Source organism: Myotis nattereri (assembly GCF_964212035.1).
Source record: "Myotis nattereri genome assembly, chromosome: 1".
NCBI classification, from domain to species: Eukaryota; Metazoa; Chordata; class Mammalia; order Chiroptera; family Vespertilionidae; genus Myotis; species Myotis nattereri.
The window spans coordinates 165,086,638-165,113,041 of NC_138075.1; positions in this window are offsets into that span (position 1 = coordinate 165,086,638).

A 26,404-nucleotide genomic window follows, 5' to 3' on the forward strand; every position below is an offset into this window, starting at 1 on the left:
ATTTTTTTCATGTAAAAATGAAACATATAAATGGGTTGAACACAGGAACATTATATAAGTACACTCATACTTAACTATTAAATCCTTTACACTTGTAATTAAATTCCTGATGGGTGTGGAACCTTCAAACCAGTCCCGAACTGCAGGCCCTCAGACATTTTATAGGAGAGAGATCAGTTTTTCCTTTAGGTCTTAGTTGTGCCAATCTGTATAAATGTCAACTTAAGTGTTCCCAAGCATTGCATATAAAAGTCAACAATACCCACAGCTACTTCAAGCGTCTTCCATAAGTTGATCTGGTTAACCAGATACAAATTAGGGTAAACTCTCAGGGACCCTGGAAGTAGATGTATTTTTTGCTTTGATTTGCCTTGTGTTTTCATGTATATTTTTTAGTCTCATTCTGCTTGTGAATCATTGGCACACACCCATGTCTTTGCCTTTCTTTGTTTTGTCTGATTTTTCTCTTTATGAAATTTGGGATTGTCTATTATACGTGAATAGAAATAGTTTTGGCCTTTTCCTGGTGTTGTTTTCCTATTTCTCCATGTTCTTCTTTCTCTCCTCTCTTCTCTTCTCCTCTTCTCTCCTTTCCCTCCCCTACTTCCTTCCCTTTCCTTCTCCAACCTCCCCCCCTCTATTTCTGCCTCTCTCTATCTGTCTGCAAAAACATACGTTTTCTATGTCATCTAATAAAGTTGTAGTTTATAACTGGGATTCCTGATTGTCGACTTCAGAAGTTTGCTATACTGGTAAGGGCTGAATAATTCGTAGAAAAGTTCTTCTAGGACTACTTTATCTCAAAAACACGTTTGTGTGTGACTTGTTTGTCCTATATAGAACTACATGCCTGTAGCAAATATTAAGAAAGATCAAATGCATTATTTGCCCTTGGTGCCAAGGTATGACCAGAGCCCTCATCTGTGGGTTTGTTTATTCTCTGTTCCTTTCATTCATACATGCTTATGTTTAGTTACATGCTAGGCTCAGTGTTAGGCAATGACATAACCAGTGTGCATTAATAAATGTAAATTCCAGCATTCCACCTTTGAACATTGTTAACCACCAGAAGCAATTGAGCAAAAAATGTCTCTCTGTGGATGGACAATAATAAACCCAGTAAATAAACTTGGCTTAAATAGAAAGAGAATGCATTAATTGACCATCAAATGCCTAATCAATAAACTGTGCCCATCAATTATTATCTTCCTGTGTATTCTTCAAATAAAAGGGTAGCTACAGAACATTACTTTGAATTGTCTTTATTTTGAAAAACCACCACCACCAATAATAATGTTACTCTAAACTCTGTTTCTCTGAGATTATTTTTAGTCATCATTTCTACATATTAAAACCAGTCTAAAATGAATACTTTTTATTTTATTTTTATTTTGGAGCTTTAAGAACTTTAAGTGCTTTTATACGAGCATTTAACTAGGTATTATATATGAGATCACTTTAAAACTATACAGTGTTCAAACAATAAGTGTTGGTGAGATGTGGAGAAAAGGGAACCCTCATGCACTGTTGGTGGGAATGCAGCTTGGTGCAGCCACTGTGGAAAGCAGAATGAAGTGACCTCCAAAAATTAAAGATGGAACATCCTTATGACCCAGTGATTTCTCTTCTGGAAATTTATCAAAAGAAACCTGAAACGCTGATTCAAAAGGATACATGCACCGCTATGTTCATTGCAGTGTTATTTACAATAGCCAAGAATTAGAAGCAGCCCAAGGTTCCACCAGTAGTTGAGTGGATATAAAAGCCGTGGTACATTTCCACAATGGAATACTACTGGGCTGTAAAAGAGAAGGGCATCTCCCCTTCGCAACAGCATGGGTGTACCTGGAGAGCATTATGATAAGCGAAATAAGCCAGTCAGAGAAAGACAAGTACAATATGATTTTACTTATGTGTAATCTAGTGAACAAAATAAACTAACAAATGGACTCATAGTTAGAGAACAGGTTGTGAGAGGGTGGGGTTTTCAAGGCTGAATGAAAAAGGTGAAGGGATTAAGCAAAATAAGACAACAATCACACACACACAAACAGCTCATAGACACAGACAACAGCATGGTGATTACCAGAGGGAAAGTGGCGTGGGAGTGGGAGGTAGGAAAGGGGAAAGGGGGAAAAATGGTGATGGAAGGTGACTTGACTTTGGATGGTAAACACACAACACAATATACAGATGACGTATTACAGAATTGTACACCTGAAAACTACATAATTTTATTAACCAATATCACCCCAATCACTTCAATAAATACATAAATAAATAATAAATAAATAGGGAAGAAGGAAAAGCACCTGGATAAAGAAGCAATTTTAAATACAATAAGGGAATATTTTTACTGCTCAGACCAGCACAGCATAGTGGTTAAGAGAATGCTCAATAGTCAAACTGCCTGGAACACAATTCCAGGTTCCTCACTTACTGGGCCATTTTGCGCAAATTACACAACCTCTCCATCTTCAGTTTCCTCATCTGTAAAGTTGGCTTAATAATAATTCCCCTATGGTCGATTGCATTAATTAACATATGTAGGGCACTTAGAAAGTACCTGGCCTTCAGTGAATGTTATACAAGTGTCAGTTACTATTAGTAAGGCTGCCTTTCAGTTATTGTTGATTTTTATCTTATAAACTCTTCTTCATGTAGGGGACATTTGATATACATAATTGATGTGTAAGATTCATGGCTTTGAGCATCAAGGATAACTGACTCAGTCAAGAAATTTCCACACAGAGTAAGAATGAACATACAAAATCATTTACTAAAACAAAATTATTAGTAAATTCTTAGATGAGTGGAAATATTTAATAACAAGTAAGATGCATGCGATATATTACCTTGATAGAATATTGTACATCTATAAAAAGTGATAAACATGAAGACTTTATCATATCAAAGTTTTATTTACTGCTATATGAAAAAAAGAGACAAAAACCCAAATTCTGACTCTAATAAAAGCATTTACAAGGACTAGAGAATAATGAAACATGAAAAGAGTTGACTTTGTAATTTCTGATAATTCTGATATAATGTTAATTGTATAACATTTCTAAAAAAATTCAAAATGAAACTATTTAAATTAAAAAGCAAACAAAAAACTATAGCATTTTTTAAAACTATTACTATATTGAGCATTTCAACGTTTATGTATATAATTAGCTATGTGATTAGCTTCGTACTTAGCAAAAAATTTAAATACATATTTAAATAAATACTTTTGATATTAAGAAAATGTCAAACATTGATGATAATAATGAGAAAACATATTTATAGTAATAAATTTGACCCTGCTTCTAAGGCCAAATCTTCCATTGGCCACTAAATTCTTCATGATATTTGTCTTTTCAAGAACTGTATTTTAGCAATTATGTTTCCCTTTTTCCTATATCATCATGTTTTTCTCTTTCTATTGGTCATTTTGTGTTTGAAAAATATTCATTAAAAACAAACAATGTTCTTTACCTTATGTTCCAGCCAAGCCACTTTACATTTTACATCTTTCTGCATTCCTTTACTATAAAAAAGTCCTAACATTGATAGTTCCTGAAAAACATTTGTTTTACCAATGATGCATATTACCTTCTGTTCTCTCTTCTACTTATTGGTACCTGGCTTCTCTCCCATTACCTCACAGAAAAGCCCCTTCTTATGCACACCAGTGATCTTCATTTTGCCAAGTCCTATATTCAATACGTTGTTTTCATTTTATTTGACTTGCCAGAAAATTTCACTGAAGTTAGCATCCTGCCTTATATACTCCCTTCCCTTGGTTTTCATAAGAGTCATGGTTCCTCCTGTCTCACTGCTGCTCAGTCTGTCTTGGCTTGTTTCTCTTTCTGTGGACATTATCTCAGTCTTGGGCCACAGGTTTTTGACCTTGGTTTCAATTCGTTTGTCTATGAATTGCATTCTTGATCTAAATCAGTGTTCTAAGTTCATGAGCACCTGATGGGTTTCAGATTCTCTATTTTACATTTCAGTCCCAATGCATCTCTCATTATCCACCTGCCTATTAGATATCTCCACTTGGGTACCTTCTAATTTTCAAAAATTTAGCATGTCACAAAGAGAACTTTCGATTTCTCCTTCTTCCACACTCCATTTCTGAATGTCCCCTTTCTGTATTTTAATGATTGCCATAGTCATCCTCCCCATAACCACCACAATCTTCCCAGGTCCAAATTCCAGAAGTCATTTTTATTCCTCTTCTTGTCTCTCCCCTCACTTGCAAGTAAAGAGGAGGGGCGTCATCAGCAAGTCTTGTTGGTTATTTCTCCTCATCTCCACTATTACTGCTCTACTTTCAGTTTCTGTCATCTCTTTCCTAACCCATTGCTATTGTCCCTGCTTTCACTTTTGTACTCCAGCATGGTCTCTTATCTTCATGGTAACTGAATTTTCTTTTTAAGAATGGGTCAAATTACATATTTTGCCTGCTTGAGACTATCCAATGACTTCCACTACATATATATCAAACTCCTTAAAATTTACAATAAATTTCTGATGTGGTTTTATCCTTGAATCATTCCATACAATATTGTCCTTATGCCCAATATGTACTCACCTTATATTTATTTTCACTTATCAAATATTTAAAGTGCATGTCATGTTACTTTTCTAAAGAGGACTCCTCTAAAATTATATCTCCTTCACATATATACACCTAATCTCACTGCACCAGCAATCTCTATGTCAGTACTATGTTTTATATTTTGTATACTACTTTTATTCTATCTAAAGTTATCTTGTGAATATATGTGTGTACATATATGTTCCTATGCTTATTTTCTATTGCACCTAACTTGAATATAAGCTTTATGAGAACAGAAGTTTATCTATTTAATTTATTTCTGTATCAGAGTTTCTGGATCAGTATCTGATATATAATAGTTGCTTAATAAATGTCTGATGAATGAATTAATGAATTAAAAAATAAAGCATACAAAGAATACTTTAAAAGGGTGTACATGGTTGTACAGAACAAAAATTTCAGGGAGAGCACCTAAATAGCAGCCATTAAAATAATCTAAAGACATTTTAATAGGAAAATAATTGTACTTTTTTGTATAGCCTTAAGATTGGGATATATATCTTGATTTAAGAGGGGGAAAAACAGCCTGGCTGGCATGGCTCAGGGGTTGAGCATCAACCTATGAACCAGGATGTCACAGTTCAATTCCAGGTCAGTGCATATACCCCCGGTTGTGGGCTTGATCCACAGTGTGGGGCGTGAAGGAGGCCATTCTAAAAGTCAAACTTTGGAAAAATAAAATGTGATGTTTTGGTAGATTTTTGAATAAAATCTGGTTGACCACAGGGATAGTTACTATAGCGAGAACTTAGACTTATGATATTAATTTATCTTCATCATATACAGGACATCCTCTTATTCCCACATGCTCCCTCGTTTTTACTTACCATAACCCAATGTGGCATTAAGTTATCTTAAAAGATGATTCAAGGAATCTAATCTAATAGATTTTATTTTCCTCTTCAATGTGTTGCTCAGGATACTGGAAATATCATGTTTTAGACCTGTCTCAGCAGCACACCAAGATTTATATAGATTATAAAATATCTAATTCCTTAAAAAATGTTGTTTTACAGTCTAGTCCCACTTTTCTGATCCCTCTCAACCAATCACCATAAACACTGAATTATTTTCCGAGAATGTGGAAGGGATGTTGTTAGGAGAGGCAGTGTAAGTCATCGTGGCACTGGAACTGTTACCTTTTCCAAGGAAGATCCTTTCCAGCTTCTTATTATGGATGCCTTACCATTTCAGCACGTGATCATACACAGCAGGGAATACAGGATATAATGGACATAGTGGTCCTTTAGTACTACTCATAATCAGTATTGATTGTCCAGCAGTCAAATGGCACACATAAAATAGACTCTGCCTAACATATGAACTGAAGGAAAGGTGCAAAGCACTGAGTACAATTGATGTTGGAGTGTTGTGTACAGAATGTAAAGGAGCAGAAATCTGACTAGTCTCTCAGTTACACCGAAACCATCTAAACTAGGTAGAGTTCAGGACCTGAGATCAATCTGACAGGGTCTGGATCTCTGTTTTACACTGAACTAGTTGTGAGCAAGTCACTTAACTTCTCTCACTTATTTCACTACTAGAGGCCCAGTACACAAAATTCATGCACTGGGGGTGAGGGGTTCCTCAGCTTGGCCTGTGCCTTCTCGCAGCCCAGAACCCCTTGGGGGATGTCCGACCGCTGGCTTAGCCTAAGTCAGCGGTCGGACATCCCTCTTGCAATCTGAATCCCTCTCTCCTTACTGTTCAGCTCACTGCTCCTTAGCGCTGCTGTGGAGGTGAGAGAGGCTCCCACCGCTGCTGCTGTGCTCACCAGCCTTGAGCCCGGCTTCTGGCTGAGTGGCCGCTCCCCCTGTGGGAGTGCACTGACCACCAGGGGGCAGCTCCAGCATTGAGCTCTGCCCCTGGTGGTCAGTATGCATCATAGTAACCAGTCATTTTGGTGTTCTGCTGTAACGGTCACTTAGGCTTTTATTATATAGATGAAAATTGAGGATAACAATGACTCACACATAATATGATTTGGAGGATGAACAAAAAACTTAATTCATGTAAAGCACTTAATGATGTGCTCAATGCATCATAAATAGCCCACAAATGTTAAACATTCTAATAACAATTCTATGCCTTATGTGCTTTACGAAGGATTTCTTAAGCTTACTACTTTCACTCCTTCTCTAAGTGGCTATATATTTTTTTAATCAGTTTAGAATAAGGGTAAAATGATAGAACTTAACGTCAAAAAACTAGGATAGAGGAAGGATGAAGGAGAGTATAGAAGTTCAGGACTAAGGAAGCATGTCTTGTGACTAAAAAGTAATGAGGTTGACAATATTTTTCCACAGTAAATCTGAAGGCACATTCTTAAAAGAAACTGTACTCTGAAAATGCTCTGAGCAAAGATAGTGAGTTTGAATAAATTTTGTCCCCCCAAGGGACTCCTTTGAAGTAGCACACTCATTTTGGTTATGTATCCTGAAAAATGAAAAACAAAGCCACGACAACAAAACAACCCTACTTAGTACAATCATGCTACTAAAGAAGATTTGAGGTTTCCCGCAGGAAGTGTAAAGAGCTATGCCTTGAAGAATTGACAAAATTGATAGCTAGACAAAGTGAAGAAACTGCCTCTGAAGCAGAGGAGTTAAAAGATAGCTTTCCATCCCGGTTGGGTGACTCAGTTAGTTGGAGTGTCATCCTAAAAGGTTGTAGATTCAATTCCCAGTCAGGGCACATACCTAAATTGTGGGTTTGGACCCTGGTTGAATGGCCCAGGCATGATTGGGAGACAACCCATCAACAACTGATGATGTTTCTTTCTCAAATTAATTAAAAATAAAACAACATATCCTCGAGTAAGATTACAAAAAAAGGATAGGTTTCCATTGAAGCTTTTGTTACCAGGTAATCTTAACTCTTTATCTCTAATATTTCCAGGGGATAATACCACTTTTTGTCTGACACCAGCATTCCCAAAGGTTTGTTAGTGATTAATTTTTTTTTTTTTTAATGATTGAGCTCACCAATGTAGGCGGTCAGAGTCCATTTTGAGAGGCAAACTTTCATTTCTCTGAAACTCTGAGCCTGATACAAACAGAAGTACGTACAAAAGATACTGGCAAGAGCTCCTTTTAAAACTTCACTTCAGAGCCTGGACGCTGCGTCATCAATGACTGTACAGCGAAGCCAAGCAAAGGGACTGCCAAGCAAGTCCCTGTTGCTCTGCCAGTGCAGTCCTCATCTTAGAACCAGGCCCGCTCCATGCATATGCTATTTCTGTTTTGCCATGATCCATTCTAATTAAAAGTAATAAATACTCTGTTATAAATGGCAGATAATTGTGTTTATTTTTGCTGTAGATAAACCAGAGGAAAACTCTTGTGGACTGGGACTGTAAGCATGGAGCATGGAGATGATTAGACTGCTTTTTACCTTTAGAAATGACCAGAAAAAAATGTAGAAAATCAATTAAGAAGTTTGATAAGAGGGAAAAATTCATCATTTGGATGAACCTAATTAGAAAAGTAGTGCAGTGGATGATGCACCAATGTTAAGTAATGAAACAGTGAATGATTAAGAAGTGACAAATTCAGGGAAAAATATGGCACAAAAGAGAATTTGACAAACTTTTCTAAGAAAGTAAACAATTTTTTCTCTCTGCCTTAGCCGAACTAATTAAAATAAGAAGTTATTTTATTTTCAAATAATTCTTCGTAAAATAAGTTAAATTTTTTTATTTAGTTTCAATAATTAAGAATTACAAATACATTTAATGGATTTGAACTTTTAATGATCTAAAGTTTTTGAAAATTGTGCTACATTTATTCAGTGCATTAAAAGTAGAAGAAAAGCTGGTAAGTACTATGTTGATAAGTATAAATATTATTAAATATATTTTATTAAGAATACCAAGTCAATGATATATATTTTTACGTTGAATATGCATTTACAGATCATGCATTTTACAGATTGATATGCTGTCTGACCTTTAATTTAGAGCATTTTAAAATCCCCTTTTCTCTAAATTTTTTTAAACAGAAAATTATGTATATTTTTTATTGACATAACATAACTATAGAGTATCATGTAAAGGATGCTGACCTTAGGATTGTTGGTCATGAATTTAAATACTAACCACTGTTATTTTCTAGCTATGTAGCCTTAGAGAAGTTTTCTAAGTTTTTTGACCTTCCTGATACTGAATTTTCTCATATTCAAACTTGACCTGACACATTGTATTTATCACAATTGTTGTGAAGAATTAGTGAAATGTTGTCTGGGTCATAAAAACAAAAATATAAAGTATTGTACCTGTCATAGAACAAACATTCACAATATTAATTTCCCTCTATCGCTCCATTACATAGTCTAAGCAAAACATTAAAAATCTGACCTCATCCATGATCCAATTAATAAGAATGAGAGAAGTCAGAGAAATTTGTTTCCTATGACTTGAAGTGCAGAGTTAATTGCACACTCCTGGGATTTGCATGATGGAGACCAGATTTGGATGAAATTTGCCAAGCATAGATAAGATAATATCCTTTCCCTGAGGATGTTAACATTTGGTAAATGTTAATGATAAAGCAAGTGTTAGGTGCTTAGTCATGTACTACAAATGCCTAATTTAGGTTGATCTTTAAATAGCGGATAGTTTAAACAGCAAATTCATATTTTAAGTTCCTGTTTGTAAAATGTAATGTTAATAATTCGTTCCCTTAAAACATCGTTTTTTGAAATATCTTTATGTGTATGTTGACTGAAAATGGATCATTTTAGAAAGACATATAAAGTTTGATGACTAGAAAAAAATCATAAGACTGTCTTTATGTAAATAATATATTTAATGATCATAGACATGACATTAATTTTTAATATTTTTATTTTTAAAAATACAAACCTGTTGCCTGACTCTGAAGGCAATGTGCATATGCCAGTGGGAGAAATAGTTTTCTGACTATGCCTGAGGAAATTCCTCAAAATGTAGGCTCCACGCTCATTTTTTCCTATGGATACTTAATTCTGTGACACGCTAAAAGTTATTTTAACACATAAGCAAACATTTTGAGTTGAGGTCTAAAACTGACTATAACTATTCTTAGCATTTTTAAAATACCAAAGTTAGGAATGAAAAATGGAATGAGTGAGGGATGAGGGTGAGGCTCAGTGATAAATTGAAAAGGCTTCCAGGGTAGATTTAACTGGATGATCCGGGGCCCCATCATCTGACTGACTCCTGACCTAATTATTTCCCAGATAATCAAAGTTCATATTCATTCTAGGCAAATACAGTGTGCATGCATGTATATATTTTAGATAAGAAATCTCTCTGACTTCTGTTACACACTCTTTTGGATAAATAATTATCAATGTTAGTTATCTATCCCTCTGGGTTGTAATAGATCGAAGCCTTTGAAATATGTTGAAAACTTTCTTTTAAACAAATGATTCCAGACAGTTATTTTGTTCTCAGTGTTTAATCCTGCAGAATGATTTCAGCATTTGATCCAGCGGGTTTGGGTTCTCTTTTGATGTCAGTCTTTCAGGAGTCATGCTGTGGTCAGTACACCTGCCACAGTAGTCACTTCTCTGCTCCCAGGGGAAACTGAGTGATACACCTACAGTGAAAACAGAATGAGCCTCAGAGGCACACGGACCCATGCTTTCGCCTGGATTTCTCATGGTAAGCAGATTAGTCAAACTAAATGAGACTCACTATTCTCCCTGTAAAATGAGGATAATTGAACTAAATGAACAGCATCTCTGAAATATGTAACAGGATTCCTGGGACATATAAAACACTCAGTAGATTACTTTTCCCTTCCACATTCTCCCTTGCTGCTGATATGCCTTTTGTTGTTGATTTTGGAAAGCACTAATCTAGCTGGATAAAATGTTGCTTAAAATAATGGCAAATTGTTTCTGATTGAAAGCCTGAGAGACTCCCCTATGGGTTTACATTTGTCTATTTTGGCTGCTAACTTCTAGGATGTTGGCTGGATTCCAAAGAATTGAGATTGTTTTGTTTTTTTCACCAGTGAACTGTCACCACATTATTGCAAAATCCTAACATTCCATGGTCTTTATGTTCCTGTGTTAAGACAGCCCATATGCTAAATTGAGAACCTGAGTTTTCCTGCTCACATATGACATAAGGAAACCAATGGAAATGTGAAACATATCATTTAAGTTATCCATCATGCAGACTATAAAATTTCCCAGACTGGTTATTGTATTGAATATTTTACTTAAACACATTTTAATTCAGCTAAACTAGGTTCATGTATATTTTACTACATATGATTCAGATAGTGCCAGTTTAACATTTCTAATTTATTTTTTAGATTATGACCATGAATTCTAAGCAACACAATTGTCACTGAGTTTTGTTTTTAATAAATTTAAGAAATTCTTGCCCTAACCTGTTTGGCTCAATGGATAGAGCGTCGGCCTGAGGACTCAAGGGTTCCAGGTTCCATTCCGGTCAAGGGCATATACCTCGGTTGCGGGCACATACCCAGTAGGGAGTGTGCAGGAGGCAGCTGATCGATGTTTCTCTCTCATCGATGTTTCTAACTCTCTATTCCTCTCCCTTCTTCTCTGTAAAAAATCAATAAAATATATTTTAAAAAAAATTTAAGAAATTCTCAAAAACAGAATCCCCACAGAAATGAATTCTAAATTTGTTTTGCAGGATCAGAGTTTATTTGCAGAGCTTAGTTATAATCTGGCAATATTAATTGTAATCTATCACTGTATAAGTATAATCAGACACCTGATTATAGGGATATACAAACAAGAATAATAAACCTTATATTCTGTCTTTTAAGATATGAATATCTTTGCACAGTCCCTTTTGTTTGTTGTAGGCATTAAACTTAGAATTCGCCTCTTAATGAAAAAATTATCTTCTTTTAATTATGTTTTATTCACCCTAAATATTTTCTCCACTATGATTTTGATTATTCTATTTAATAATAGAAAGAACTTCTGTGCATGCTTAATTAATATTAAACACTTTCAAATATTATAAGAAGAAAGCACACAGAAATCAGTACAGAGATGTAAAATGTACACAATAAAAAATAAAATAGATTTTAAAAGAGCAGAAGATATATTACTTTATTTTATGTGTACCTAGATTTATGTTTTCTCATTATAATCTACTCAAGCAAGTGATTCTGAGGAAATTTGATTGACTGATTATTTTATACATACAGTACATATTGAAATTTCATAAAGGAAGATTATTTTGCCCAGCCAGTGTGACTTAGTGGTTGAGCATTGACCCATAAACCAGAAGGTCATGGTTTGATTCCTGGTCAGGGCATATGCTCAGGTTGCAGGCTCAATCCCCAGTAGGGTTGTGTAATAGGCAGCTGATTGATGATTGTCTCTCATCATTGATGTTTCTTTCATCTCTCTCCTTCTCCTTTCCTCTCTCTGAAATCAATGAAAACATATCTTTTTTTAAAAAATATTTTATTCAAATAATTTCTCATTTCATAGCAATAGACAACAAGAGAGAAAACTGGAGAAATAAATACCAATGGATATATTTTCAAACTGAAATTTCTACTGAGTATTATAGACCTGAGATGAAGGCTTTTAATGAGGTTATTTTAATAACATGGGTGATGTTATTTTCCAAAAATAGCCACAATACCTGTCATTCCACATTCTCTTTTTGAAAAATATATCTTGATTGTGGAAAGTATTACAGATGTCCCCTTTTTCACTTTTAGCATTGACCCCCTTCACTCCACTCCTGCCCCTCCTAGGCCTTTACCACACTATTGTCTGTGTCCATGGGCTATGCATCTGTGCACATAAGTTCCCCAGTTAACCACTTCCCATCCACCCACCCACCCTTCCCTCTGAAATTAGTCAGTCTGTTCCATGCTTCTGTGTCTCTGGATCTATTTTGTTCATTAGATTTCACATATGAGTGAGATCATGTGATACTTGTCTTTCTCTCACAGGCTTATTTCACTTAGTATAATACTATCCAGGTCCATCCACGCTACTGCAAATGGTAAGAGTTCTTTCTTTTTTATCGCAGCATAGTATTCCATTGTGTAGATGTACAATATATTTTTTAATCCATTCATCTGCTAATCAGCATTTGAGCTGTTTCCAAATCTTAGCTATTGTAAATTGTGCTGCTATGAACATAGGGGTGCATATATTCTTTCTGATTTGTGTCTCTGGTTTTTTAGCACATATTCCTAGTAGTGGGATCACTGGGTCAAAGGGGAGTTTCATATTTAATTTTTTGAGGAAACTCTATAGAGTATTACAGACCTGAGACCAAGGCTTTTAATGAGGTTATTTTTCCACAGTGGCCACAGTAGTCTGCATTCCCATAGTGTCCTAGGGTTCCCTTTTCTCCACATCCTCGCCAACACTTGTCATTTTATGATTTGTTGATGATAGCCATTCTGACAGCTGTGAAGTGATACCTTATTGTTACAGAGTAGAAAAAATTTTTAGGCCTGCTTAATTACCTAGCCACCTCAGCAGCTTGACAGCCTGTGCAAAGTTTCTAGGAACTGAGCTCACACACCTAAGCAACGGCCCACAAAACAAACAGATCAAAATTAAGAATAGTCCTGACCTTTAAGTTACCCAGAAATGAATAACAGGAGGAGGATGAACAGCTTGGCTAAAACTACGCAATTAGCTTTTGTAACTTGGCTTTGCTTGCTGTGGGAACCTGAACACGGATGTAGTTGTCCCCTTTAAATATTGGACTCTGCAGATGGTCGGGGCCGCTTCTCTCTTGGGCTTCCCAGTGGAGGCGCGGACACTGGCCAGTCAATAAAGGCTCTCTAAATTTCAATCAGGCTGGAGTTCTGGTCATTCTGTCGCTCGCGCTCCACAACACTTATGATTGTTTTACATCTCTGATGATCAGTGACTTTGAACAGTTTTCATATGTCTCTTGGCTTTCTGTATGTCCACTTTGAAGAAGTGTCTATTTAGGTCCTTTGCCCATTTTTTAATTGGATTGTTTGCTTTCTTTTTGGTTAAGTTGTATGAGTTCCTTATATATTTTGGAAATTAACCCTTTATGAGATGTATCATTGCCAAATATGTTCTCCCATGTGGTGGGCTCTCTTTTCACTTTGTTCATGGTTTCTTTTACTGTACAGAAGCTTTTTGTTTTGATGTAATTCCATTTGTTTATTTTCAGCTTAGTTACCTTTGCCCTAGGAGATATATCGGTCAATATATTGCTAGGAGAGATTGTCTGAGATTTTGTTGTGTATTGTTTCTTTTAAGATTTTTATGATTCCATGAATTAAATTTAAGTCTTTTATCCATTTTGAGTTTATTCTTGTGTATGGTGTAAATTGGTGGTCTAGTTTCATTTTTTTTTTGCATATACCTGTCCAATTTTCCAACACCATTTATTGAAGAGACTGCCTTAACTCCATTGTATGCTCTTGCCTCCTTTGTCAAAACTAAGAACTAGTTCTTTGAAAAGATAAACAAGATTGATGAACCTTAGCCAGACTCATCAAGAAACAAAGAGAGAGGGCCCAAATAAACAAAATCAAAAATGAAAGAGGCGAAGTAACAACTAACCCCACAGAAATACAAAGGATCATCAAAAACATACTATGAATAACTATATCCCAACAAACTGGGCAACCTGGATGAAATGGACATATTCCTAGAAAAATAGATTCTTTCAAAACTCATCAGGAAGAATCAGAAAGCCTGAAAAGAACAATAACTGCTGATAAATTGAAGCAGTGGTCAAAAAACTCCCAGCAAACTAAAGCCCAGACAGTTTCACAGGGGAGTTTTACCAAACAATCAAAGAAAAACTAACACCTATCCTCCTCAAACTATTTCAAAAAATCCGAGAGGAAGGAACACTCCCAAGCTCTTTCCAGGAGGCTAGCATTAACCTAATTCCAAAACCACATTCTCTTCTTACAATGTGACTTTAACATTCCTTCCAGTAGAGGTAAGATCTACATTCCCTCTCCTTGGATCTGGCTATGACTATGTCTATGGTAGAAGTGAGGCTATATAACATTTGAGTGAGTCAGCCATAAACAGTGATGCAGCTCTGGATTGATTTTCTTAATTACTTGCTCTTGGAACCTAGTCACCATGCTGTGAGGAAGCACAAACAACTAATGGGGAGGTCTACATAGAGAAGAACCAAGACCTCCTGGACCACAACCCTGGCAAGCTCCCTGCTCATAGTCGGTACTTTGTTGCCAGCCACATAGATGAGCCATCATCATGAAAGTGGATTCTCCAGCTTCTAGTTAAGCCACCCTGTTGATGTTGCAGAGAGCAATAAAGAACCATGGCTCTGCCGCTATTGCAGACTCATGAGCAAATGAAGTAAGTGTTGTTATTTTAAGCTCTAGCCAAACCTCAGTTCTCAAACGTCTCCCATTTCGAATAGTTCTGTTCTCAACCAAGTTGTTCATGGAAAAATGTCTAAGTTGTGGAATCAAACTTCAGTTTTGGACCTGACTTGACAAGCCTTTCACGCTGATACCTCAGCATGACAAAAAGCATCTCTCAAGCAACATACAAAGGAGAGAATGCTTTGGTTGCTGACTAAATGGGCAATTAGTAGTTTTAAAACATAAGGAGACCATCAAAAGTGCTAATGTTGCCAAGGCTGTGAAAGAAGCAATGGTCACAGGCAGTTGAAGAGGGAGAAAAGCGGTGGTTGATTTGGATAAAGGAAAAGCAGTTGGTGGCGACAGCATTTCGAAGGCAGTGGTATGTGCAAAAGGAAGATGCTGCATACTGATTTCCTGAAAGACAACCCTGGGACAAGTGCTGAAAGGGATTGTTTAAGGCCAGTAGGAGGTGGTTTGATAAATTTAGGAATTATTTATAAATCAAATAGTACATTAGACATGTACTATATATAAAACAAGGTTAAAATAAGGAATCGTTTGTGGATTTGGAATGGATCAATTCAATTTACATTATTTCTAATGGGAAAAAAATGATTTCATTTTCAAACAAATTTCTTCTCAAACAGCCTTCAGAATGAATTAAGTTCAAGAATTAAGTTTCCACTGTACTAAGTTTTGGGTGGTTTGTTACATAGAAATAGATAACTGATGCAAATAATCTCATACAAATATGATAATTATTCTATTAACTTTGTATGAGTTAAGAGTGATCATTGTCCACTTTCATAGTTGTGAGTCAAACAATTTGACATGAAAGTGAATTGGCAGGATTAAGAAACTAACTTAGAGTGGAAATAATGACACTTTAGCTTTAAAATAATAGCAAAAGTAGTTAAGAAGCTAAACTAAAAGAGAGTTCATAGAAATGGTGGACATACTGATGGAAAACCTTTATCCTGGATGCAGAAAAAAAATCAGAAGATTCTCTTTACTCAGGAGACTATTGTGTGACCAAGAAAAACATTTATTGTGTTCAGCCACTGAATATTTGCATCGTTTGTTATACCAGTTGGTACATTCTGACTAATATACCAACTGAGTCAATAATTCTATTTCATTGACTTTTTTTTCCCTAAGGTGGTAGTCAGGTAAACATATATACCTATAAATATATCTATAGGTATATATGTATATATTTATCTGTATAAGATACATTATATACATACAAGATGTTAATTGTAGCTATACTTATAATAATACTTAAAATAAGATATTCAAATAAATTTTAGTACTTTATATAATTTAATATTTATATAATTGAATATTCTTTATATAATTTAATATTTTGTAGCAATTAAAATGATATATGCATCAACTTAGAAATAGGTTTAAGCTATATTGTTCCTGGAGAAACTTTTATAAAACAATACAATATTAACTTAAAATTAAAAATAAACATATGATAGTTATTTGATACTATATACATTAAATTGCTGATAATATGCTAATACTGGTTGTCTCTACATAGTGTCCACAATGGTATGTGGAGGGTATCAGGGTTGGCAGGGACCATTTGTATTGGAAACGAGATACAAAATGCTGAGAATGCCCAGTAGTTCTCTTAGAATATTGTAGTCTAAATTAATTAATGAAATTGCACTTCTTAATTTAATTAATTAAGTTTATAACCATAAAATGCTTCTCTCTTTGTTATTACTTTGACATTCACTTGACTTACGTGGGTCAAAGAACATTTAAAATCACCTTAGGCTCATGGTTATCCCCCTTATTCATTCTTGCTTTCTTGTTCCTCCTCTTCCTTCCACGCCCTTTGAAAAATTCAACTGGGCTATGATAAACAAAAAAATAGAGACTAATAGATGTATGAATTTCTTTCCTTCCTTTGCAAGGACAAACGTGTTCTTTTAAGAATCATGGCCATGAGGATAACCAGAGGTCTAGGTTTTGGAAATCAGTTTCCTGCCCTCCTGTTCTCTAGCCACCTTCCCTAACCCCTGACAGATTTAGGGGTTATAATTTAGAGAGCAGTACTTCGACCCTTATGGAAATATTCACAGTAGCAAAATGCCATATGAATTCTGCTGTTCTTTCATTTGAGCTTTGGCCTGATAATGACTTCAATTTAATTCACGAAGAATGTTAGGGCCATTTGGCTGAACTATCAACAATAAAACAAATGTTTACTGAGTTCTCCTGTTAGGAATACAGCAATGAATATGACATATTTATAAGCTATGATCATTCTCTTAAAGGACTATAAAACTAGATGAAGTCATATTAATAATTATGAAAATAATAAAATTTATAAACACAGCCTTATTAATATAAATGAAGTATTATGGAGGTTCAGAGAAAGGAGAAGTCATATATATCATTAGAATATCTCTTTAGCATGTGACATCTGAGGCAACCTATGAGTAATATATAAGAATTTTGACAGCCCAGCCAGCGTGGCTCAGTGATTGAGCTTCAACCTATGAACCAGGAGGTCATGGTTCGATTCCCAATCAGGGCACATTCCCCAGGTTGCTGGCTCAATCCCCAGTGGGGGGCGTGCAGGAGGCAGCCAACCAATGATTCTCTCTCATCATTGATGTTTCTCTCTCTCTCTCTCTCTCTCTCTCTCTCTCTCTCTCTCTCTCTCAAATCAATAAAAATATATTTTAAAAAAAGAATTTTGAGAAGTAGAAATTAAGCAGAAGAAATGGGCGAAAACAACCTCAGAATTTAGGTACATGGCACTGTTTCATAAAGTTTTCCCAAGGAAAATGAAAATGAGATTGGAAAGAAAAGGTTGAGGTAAAATTTATTTATACTGACTGCCTTGTAACTAAAAATGAAACAGAATATTTATTGATCTCTGTTGCAGAAACTGGCCTGTTGTTTACCAAATTTGTTTGCTCTTCCTCCCTTACATAGAGTATTTATAAGCAAGCAAGTATTTATAAGCAAGTATTTATAAGCAAGGATCTCTTGAAATTGGGTGTAACCACATGACTAAATTTTGACAATGATATATGGTGTGTTACTTCCAGAATTGGCTCATAAAACACTGAATGCAATCTCTATGTTCTTTCCCCTTCAGAATAAATTTTGAATACTCATATTATCTGATTTTAAGACTTGAAACAAAGTTACATTAATCAAGGCAATGCTGTTATTGGTTAAAGTGTAGAATCACAAATCAATAGAATAGAGCAAATAGTCCAGAAATAGGCCCCAAAATTGATTGACTCATGACAAAAGTGCAAAGGTAATTCAGTGGAAAGGGGATAGTCTTTTCAATAAATTGGTCTTTACCAATCAGACATTCATATTCAAAAAAAGGGACCTCAACACATACTTCATATCTTTTAAAAAAGTTAAGTCAAAATATTTATTATCTTGGGTAAATTAGAGTCTTACATAAGACACCAAAAGCATGTTACATTAAAGAAAAATTGATAAATTAGACTTCATCAAAATTATGACTTTTTTTCTGTAAAAGAATTGTTGAGAGAATAAAGAGATCAACCACAGAACTAAAAAATATATATATTTGCAAATCATATTTCTGACCAAGAACTTGTATATAGCAAAATTTCTAGAAATCAAACAATTTAAAAATGTTTCCCGATTCATGAGATTTATGAATCACTTAATAAAGCCAATTAGATCTTCAGGTTAAAAGAAAACCCACAATCTAAACTTGAACAAAAAATCTGAATAGACACTGAACCAACAAATATATTTTAATGACAAATAAGCATATGAAAAGTTATTCAACACATTTGGTCATTAGGAAAATGAGTCTTAAAAACACATGAGATACGGGCATATATTATTAGCATAGCTAAAAAAACTTACAATATCAGGTGCAATAAAAGGGACAAAATATTACATCATGCCTTAATTTGAACATATGTCAAGTACATTTTGCTAAGTGAAAAATATTACACATCCAAAGGATACATATTATGTTTTCCTTTATATAACATTCTAGAAAATGCAAAACTATAGAGACAAGAGCATATCAGTGTTTTATAGAGATTCAGGATTGGGGAAGGGGTTGACAACAAATGGGCCACATAGGAGAAACTGAGGAGTACTGGAACTGATAGGTATTATGACTGTGGTGGTGGATACCTGACTGTGCATCTATTACAACCTATAAAACTTTCTACCATAAACAGAATTTTACTGTATATAAATATTTTTAAAAATCAAAAATATTAGGGCACAAAATCCTATAGCTTCAACTTCACTGGCATTATAAACCCTAATATCCAATCGAATAAAAGAGAAACATGGTAATTAGCGTATGACCGCTACCCTTCACTTTGGCTAATCAGGCGATATGCAAATTAACTGCCAGCCAAGATGGCGGCCGGCAGCCAGGCAGCTGGAAGCTAACATGAGGCTTGCTTGCTTCAGTGACGGAGGAAACCAACATTCCCCGCCTGCCTTGCCGGCCTCTGAGCTTGCAGTTTGAAACATTGTAACAAATATAGAAGCTAAACAAAACCCCAGAAACCTACTTTCAGCCGCTGGGATCTCAGAACTGGAGTTATACATTGTTTCGATTATAGAACCCAAACAAACCAGATACCTGCTTTCAGCAGCAGAGGACTAAGAGCTGGAGCCAGATCTAAAGCTAGCCCAGAAAAAAAAAGAAAAAGAAAAAAAAAAAGAGCAGTTGGGAGCTTCAGTCACCTGCCAGCCTGAAAACAGCCCTCAGCCCCTAACCCAGACTGGCCAGGCACCCCAGTGGGGACCCCCACCCTGAAGGGTGTGTGACCAGCTGCAAACAGCCATCATCCCCTCACCCAGGCTGGCAAGGCACCCCATTGGGGACCCCCACCCTGATCCAGGACACCCTTCAGGGAAAACCAGCCAGCCCCACCCATGCACCAGGCCTCTATCTTATATAATAAAAGGGTAATATGCCTCCCAGCACCGGGATCAGCAGAGCCGCCAGGCCTCCCAGCACCGGGATCAGCGTGACAGGGGGCAGCGCCCAAACGCCCTGATCGCCCTGCGGCTCTGTGTGTGACAGGGGGCAGAGCCACAACCTCCCTATCCACCCTGCTCTGTTCATGACAGGGGAAGGCGCACCAACCTCCTGATCAGCCCTGCTCTGTGCCTGATACGGGGGAGCTCCCCAACCCCCTGATCGCCCTGCGGCTCTGTGTGTGACAGGGTGCCGCACCCCAACCCCCTGATTGGCCCTGCTCTGTGGGTGATAGAGTGCGGCGCCCCAACACCCTGATCCGCCCTGCTCTGTGTGTGACAGGGGGCGGTGCCCCAACTCCCCTATTGGCCCTACTCTGTGAGTGACAGGGGGGAGCTCCTCAACCCCCTGATGGGCCCTGCTCTGTGCATGACAGGGGGGAGCTCCCCAACTCCCTGATGGGCCCTGCTCTGTGCGTGACAGGGTAAGGAGCCCCAACCCCCCTGATGGGCCCTGCTCTGTGTGTGACAGGGGGCAGCACCCCAACCCCCTGATCCGCCCTGCTCTGTGTGTGACAGGGGGCGGTGCCCCAACTCCCCTGATGGGCCCTGCTCTGTGCATGACAGGGTACGGAGCCCCAACCCCCCTGATGGGCCCTGCTCTGTGCATGACAGGGGGTGGCGCCACAACCTCCCCATGGACCCTGCCTTGAGTGTGACAGGGGACGGTGCCCCAACCCCCCAATTGGCCCTACCCTGAGCGTGACTGAGGGTGGCATCGCAACCTCCCAATCCGCCCTTCTCTGTGCATGACAGTGGGTGGCGCCCCAACTCCCCAATTGGCCCTGCTCTGAGCCTGACCAGGGGCTGCACCTAGGGATTGGGCCTGCCCTCTGCCACCCGGGAGCAGGCCTAAGCCTGCAGGTCGTTATCTCCCGAGGGGTCCCAGACTGCAAGAGGACACAGGCCAGGCTGAAGGACCCCCTCCAGCACCCCTGAGTCCACAAATTTTTGTGCCCCAGGCCTCTAGTAGTTTAATAATAAAGATTCACAATTACTATTAATTCGTTCCAACCAATAAAAATTTCAGCAACAACATGGATTATTGGGAATATGCACTCTTGTTTCCAAGCTAGATTAATAATTTCATTAGACAAGAGAATATAGGAAATAGATACATCTAGGCATATCATCTTCAATTGCAGAAAATTAATAAGAAAATCTCATGAAAGAAGACAGAAAACGTTACCTTATCTATACAGAAACAAAGAAAAGAATTACACCTGACTTTTCAGAAAGCATGCAAGAAAAAATTGTTGAAAGGAAAAAAATCATAAATCTGGAATTTTGTACTTATGAAATTATCTTTTAAAAGTGAAGAAGTAAAGACTTTCTCAAACAAAAAATGGAAGAAATTTGTTGCCAGTGAATCTGCCTTGTAAGAAATATTAAAAAGTAGTGTTTTATTGAAAAGAAAAATAATATGAGTCAGAATCTTGGATCTTCATGAAGAAGCAATATGTGAAGGTAAAATAAAAACTTTCATTTTTCTTAATCTTAATTGATCTGACGGACAAGAGTTCATTCAGAATAATTATTGAAACAAGGTGTTCATGTATATGTCTAATGTGTATACATGCTTATGTATTCTTATATATATGTAAAATAAATAAAAGCAATGATTGAACTGATGGGAGGAAGAAATTAAGGTTATTCTGTTATTATAAGGTACTCACAATGCCCATGAGGTAGTATAGTATTATTTGAAAGTGGAGTTGGATTAGTTGTAATTATGTATTTTCAAACTCTAAGGAAACCACTAAAAAAATATAACTGATATGCTAAAAAAAAAAAAAGGAGAGCAAATGGAATCATATAAAATGCTAAATTAAAACTACAAAAGGCAGAAAGAGTGGAAGACAAAACAGGATCAAAGAACAAGTGCCACATTTAGAAAACAGTGAATATGGTATCTACTAACCCAACTATATCAATGATCTGAATGCCCCATTTAAAAAACAGAGATTGGTCATAACCGATTTGGCTCAGTGGATAGAGCATTGGCTGCAGACTGAAGGGTCCCAGGTTCGATTCCAGTCAAGGGCATGTACCTTGGTTGTGGGCACATCCCCAGTAGAGGGTGTGCAGGAGGCAGCTGATCAATGTTTCTCTCTCATCGATGTTTCTAACTCTATCACTCTCCCTTCCTCTCTGCAAAATATCAATAAAATATATTTTAAAAATAAAAAACAGAGATTGTCTGAGTGGATCATGATACAAGATCTATATATTTTCTGAAAAAGAAGAAATACATAAAATCAATAATCTAAATTTTCACCTTAGAAAACTAGAAAAAGAAGAGCAAATTAAATCTAAATTAAACAGAATAAAAGAAATAAGAACTAGAGCAGAAATCAAAGAAAATGAAAAGGAAAAATCAATAGAGAAAATCAATGAAACCAAAAGCTGATTCTTTCCACGATTAATAAAATTGAAAAGCTTCTAGCTAGGCTAACTAAGGAAAAAAGAGAAAAATCTCAAATTACTAATATCAGAAATGAAAGACAGGATATCATTACAGATTTCATAGAAATAAAAAAAATAATAAATAATATGATCATTTTTATGTCCACAAATTGGAGAAACAGATAAAATGGATTAATTCCTTGAAAGTTACAACTCGCTAAAAGTCACACTAGAAGAAATAGATGATCTGAACGGGCTGTTGTCTATCAAATAAATTGATTCAATCTTAATAATCTTCCAAAATGGAAAGCACCGTACCTAGATGATTTCACTGATGAATTCTACCAAACTTTTAAGGAAAAATTGTAACAATACACTGTCTTCTTTTTCTGAGGACAGAAAGAGAGGAAATACTTCCTTATTCATTATATGAGTCCAGCATTACCCTAGTACCAAAAGCAGAAAGACAAAACAAAACAAAAAAACACATTACAAGATAAAAAACCCAAAACTACAAGACCAATATCTCTCATTAATATAGATGCAATCTTCAACAAAATATGGGGGGGAGACTGCAGGGGGAGGGGTTCAAAGGGGAGATCTGCAATACTTTCAACAATAAATATAACATGTGGTACATTTACACAATGGAATAGTATGCAGCTGTAAAAAGGAAAGAACTCTTACCAACTGCAACAGCATGGAGGGGCCTGGAGAGTATTATGCTAAGCAAAATAAGCCAGTCAGAGAAAGACAAGTATCACATGCTCTCACTCTATGTGGAATGTAATGAACAAAATAAATGGATGAACAAAGTAGATCCAGAGGCATAGAAGCGTGGGGCAGATTGATGTTCAGAGGGAAAGCAGGGGTTGGGGCTGTGGGGGGAGGGATTAACTAATATTAATTGGAGAGTAGAGTAGTTTGTATGTGTTTGGTAAAGGAGTTAACTTTTTATTTGTGGAACAAACATAAAATTGTAAGTTTGGTATAATGAATTCTTGGTAATAATAGCAAACCTCTTAATTTGCCTTCAAATATTATTGCAGGTGGATATTTATATTAATACATTTGTTTAAGCATTATGGCTTATTGAATTTTTGGAAATTTGGTACTAACGAATGGTATATCAAACTTCAATATTCAATTTATACTCTGGTGACTTTCTAAATACTAATGTAAACAAAGAAGAAACAAGATCTAAAAGAATAGCCAAGCCTTGTTAATAAAAATGCTATCTGGCATATATTTGTTTTTCTCCTCTTAAAATGAATATCTATGTATTTTAAATCTATTTCCTGGAAAACATTTCTGTATTAATTCCACACTTACTTCAACAAGGTCAAATCTGACATTTGAAAAATCTTTCAGTAGGTGCTAAAATAAGTTTTTAGGAAATAATATTACCAGATTTAGAAAAAAACATGTCATCACTTACTATTAGAAATTCTGCAGGTCCCACATTTTATCCGAGCACAAGATATATATATACAAATGAACTGACAGTCAGGTATTTTGAAATTTCAAGATTTACTATTTTATTCATATAGACTAATATGTTAGCTTTTTTACACTCTAGAAATACTGAAATAAAAAATATGAGAAAAATCCTATTTTTAAACCTAAAGTCCTATACTACTCACCTAATTTTATAGAAAGAAAGGAGAGAGAGAGAGAGAGAGAGAGAGAGAGAGAGAGAGAGAGAGAGAGAAGAAGAAGAAGAAGAAGAAGAAGAAGAAGAAGAAGAAGGAGGAGGAGGAGGAGGAGGAGGAGGAGGAGGAGGAGGAGGAGGAGGAGGAGGAGGAGGAGGAAAAGTTAAGAGGAACTGGGAGGGAGGAAGAAAAAAGAAAGAAACCTAAACTAAAACTTTAATATTAAACTGTTGAGTTTTGATTTAGCATAGTAATGTCTTGATTGAAACTAAAATGCCCATCACAAATATGAATGTCTTTTGTTCCCAACACTTTACAGCATTTTATGGCCTATTTCATTGCATCATAAATGTCATAATGACCAAATGTTCCATGAAATGTCATAAAATGACATGAATTACAGCTTTCATCTAGATCTACGTCTGGAAAACTGAGTTTCTGGCTGATGCTCAGGTAACACTGTGCTTTTTGTGTTTGAAATCTTTGTGTACTGTTAAACTGAGTTAATTAATTTTACTTTATCATCCAAATGTACTATGGTTCTCTCTCAAAGAGTAATTTATTAATCTGGAGAGTACACGCACAACTGAATTAAGTAGCTCCTAATTATAATGCTGTTATTTCTTCAATTTAAAGATTCTTAAAATCTCATCTTAGCACAGCTCGGCATGACAATGCTTCACAACTATTTCATTTTTTATATTAGTACTTGTGCTGCTCTGGGACTTATTAAGGAGTTTGAGATTTTATCATACTGTTCAAATCCAGTAACGAATGCCATGTTCTTTGGCTACCCCATTCTTCCATTATTTGGTGCATGCCAGAATGTAATTTGATAGTTTACTAAATGTGAGTAAGGAAAAAGGGAAAAGATCATAATGATGCTATTCACACAATTGTGCTGCTTATATTTGAATTACTAAGCCTATTTGCACAAGTTAGATTTACTACTTAGTTATGATCCAGCTGGAAATTTAGCTTGCTAGCTGAAAAGTAGTTTTTGAAGTGTCTATTTTCAATTTATATCAACATTTTTAGTGTTTGTTTCTCTTTTATCCTAATCCAAACACACACACAAAGTAATGCAGCTCATGGACTGCATTTTAATGTACCTATTTATTTACTCAACAAGTATTCATTGAGTCCCTTCTGAGTAAGGGTACTGTGGCTTGGGAGAAGAAATAAACATAGCAATTGCTGTTTCTGTCTTCATGACACTTATCCAGCAGCTCAGAAAATAAATATGTAATCCTAACTCCAGTTCTAAGAGGAGTCTGGTTGTGGTAAGCTAGGACATTTTCCACAGCATACCATTACTCCAGATCCATCGAAGAACACAAATTGAAACACTTGAAATCAGCATGTTCAAGTCTAAGCTATTCCTACTCCTGTTTCCTTCTTAGTGAATTTTCCCTACACGTTACCATTGAATAAATTGCGGGCAAAATAATTCAAATCTGTCCTGCTCTGTAGGAATGCATCTTCGTGGACAACTAATGTAATTGTACAATGAACACTTTGCTACTCTGGATGCTCCAGTCTCAGTGAATGTTTCGGAGGGGAGAGTAGGAGTAACTGAATGTCCTCAGTAACGTATCCTGGGCCTCTGCATCTATCGAATTCTCTCTCCTACTCATACCTTCTTCAACAAAACATTTGTCCCTTATTTCTTTCAACACCCAGTTAACTAGTCACCATTTGGTTTATCACCAATCCTTAGCCTGGCCTTCAATAAATTAAGTGGCAGAACCCCTGATAAATGCTATAGAGAGTTGAAAAAGTATTTATAGAAATGTGGTTTATTTGAAAAAGTATTTATAGAAATGTGGTTATTTGGCTTGCCTATAAGAACTGTGTTTTCCTAAAATAATAATTTATTTCTATGTAGAAATAAACTAATATGATTTTTATTTTTTAAAATTAAGGTTAGACAAAGAGCCATAAAATAGTGGGGTTTGTCATATTGGAAGCTTATGTGGTTGGACAATGAATTCTAAGACAAATATAGGTGCTTAGCTTATTATAGTGCCCCAAGAGAAAATCCTAAAGCCCAACTCAGCAACAATAGTCAGAGTTTATATAAGGCAATTTATATATTCCAAGGGGAGAAATTACTACAATGCTTCGGGCACTTTATAATGTGGAAAAATATAGTGAGAAAGCTTGTCAGCCAAATGTTTAAATAGTACTAAGTATATATGTGAATAATTCCCTTGACTTCAATCTTTATGAAGTGGATCTTAATCACCAAAGAAAAGACTGGGGAAAAATGTCTATTTAAGGATTTTGTAAAGTTCTGAAACTTCCTAACTGACTTCATTTGCCTAAAATCTGCTTGTTATGCCAATGCATAGTATTTTTTCCTC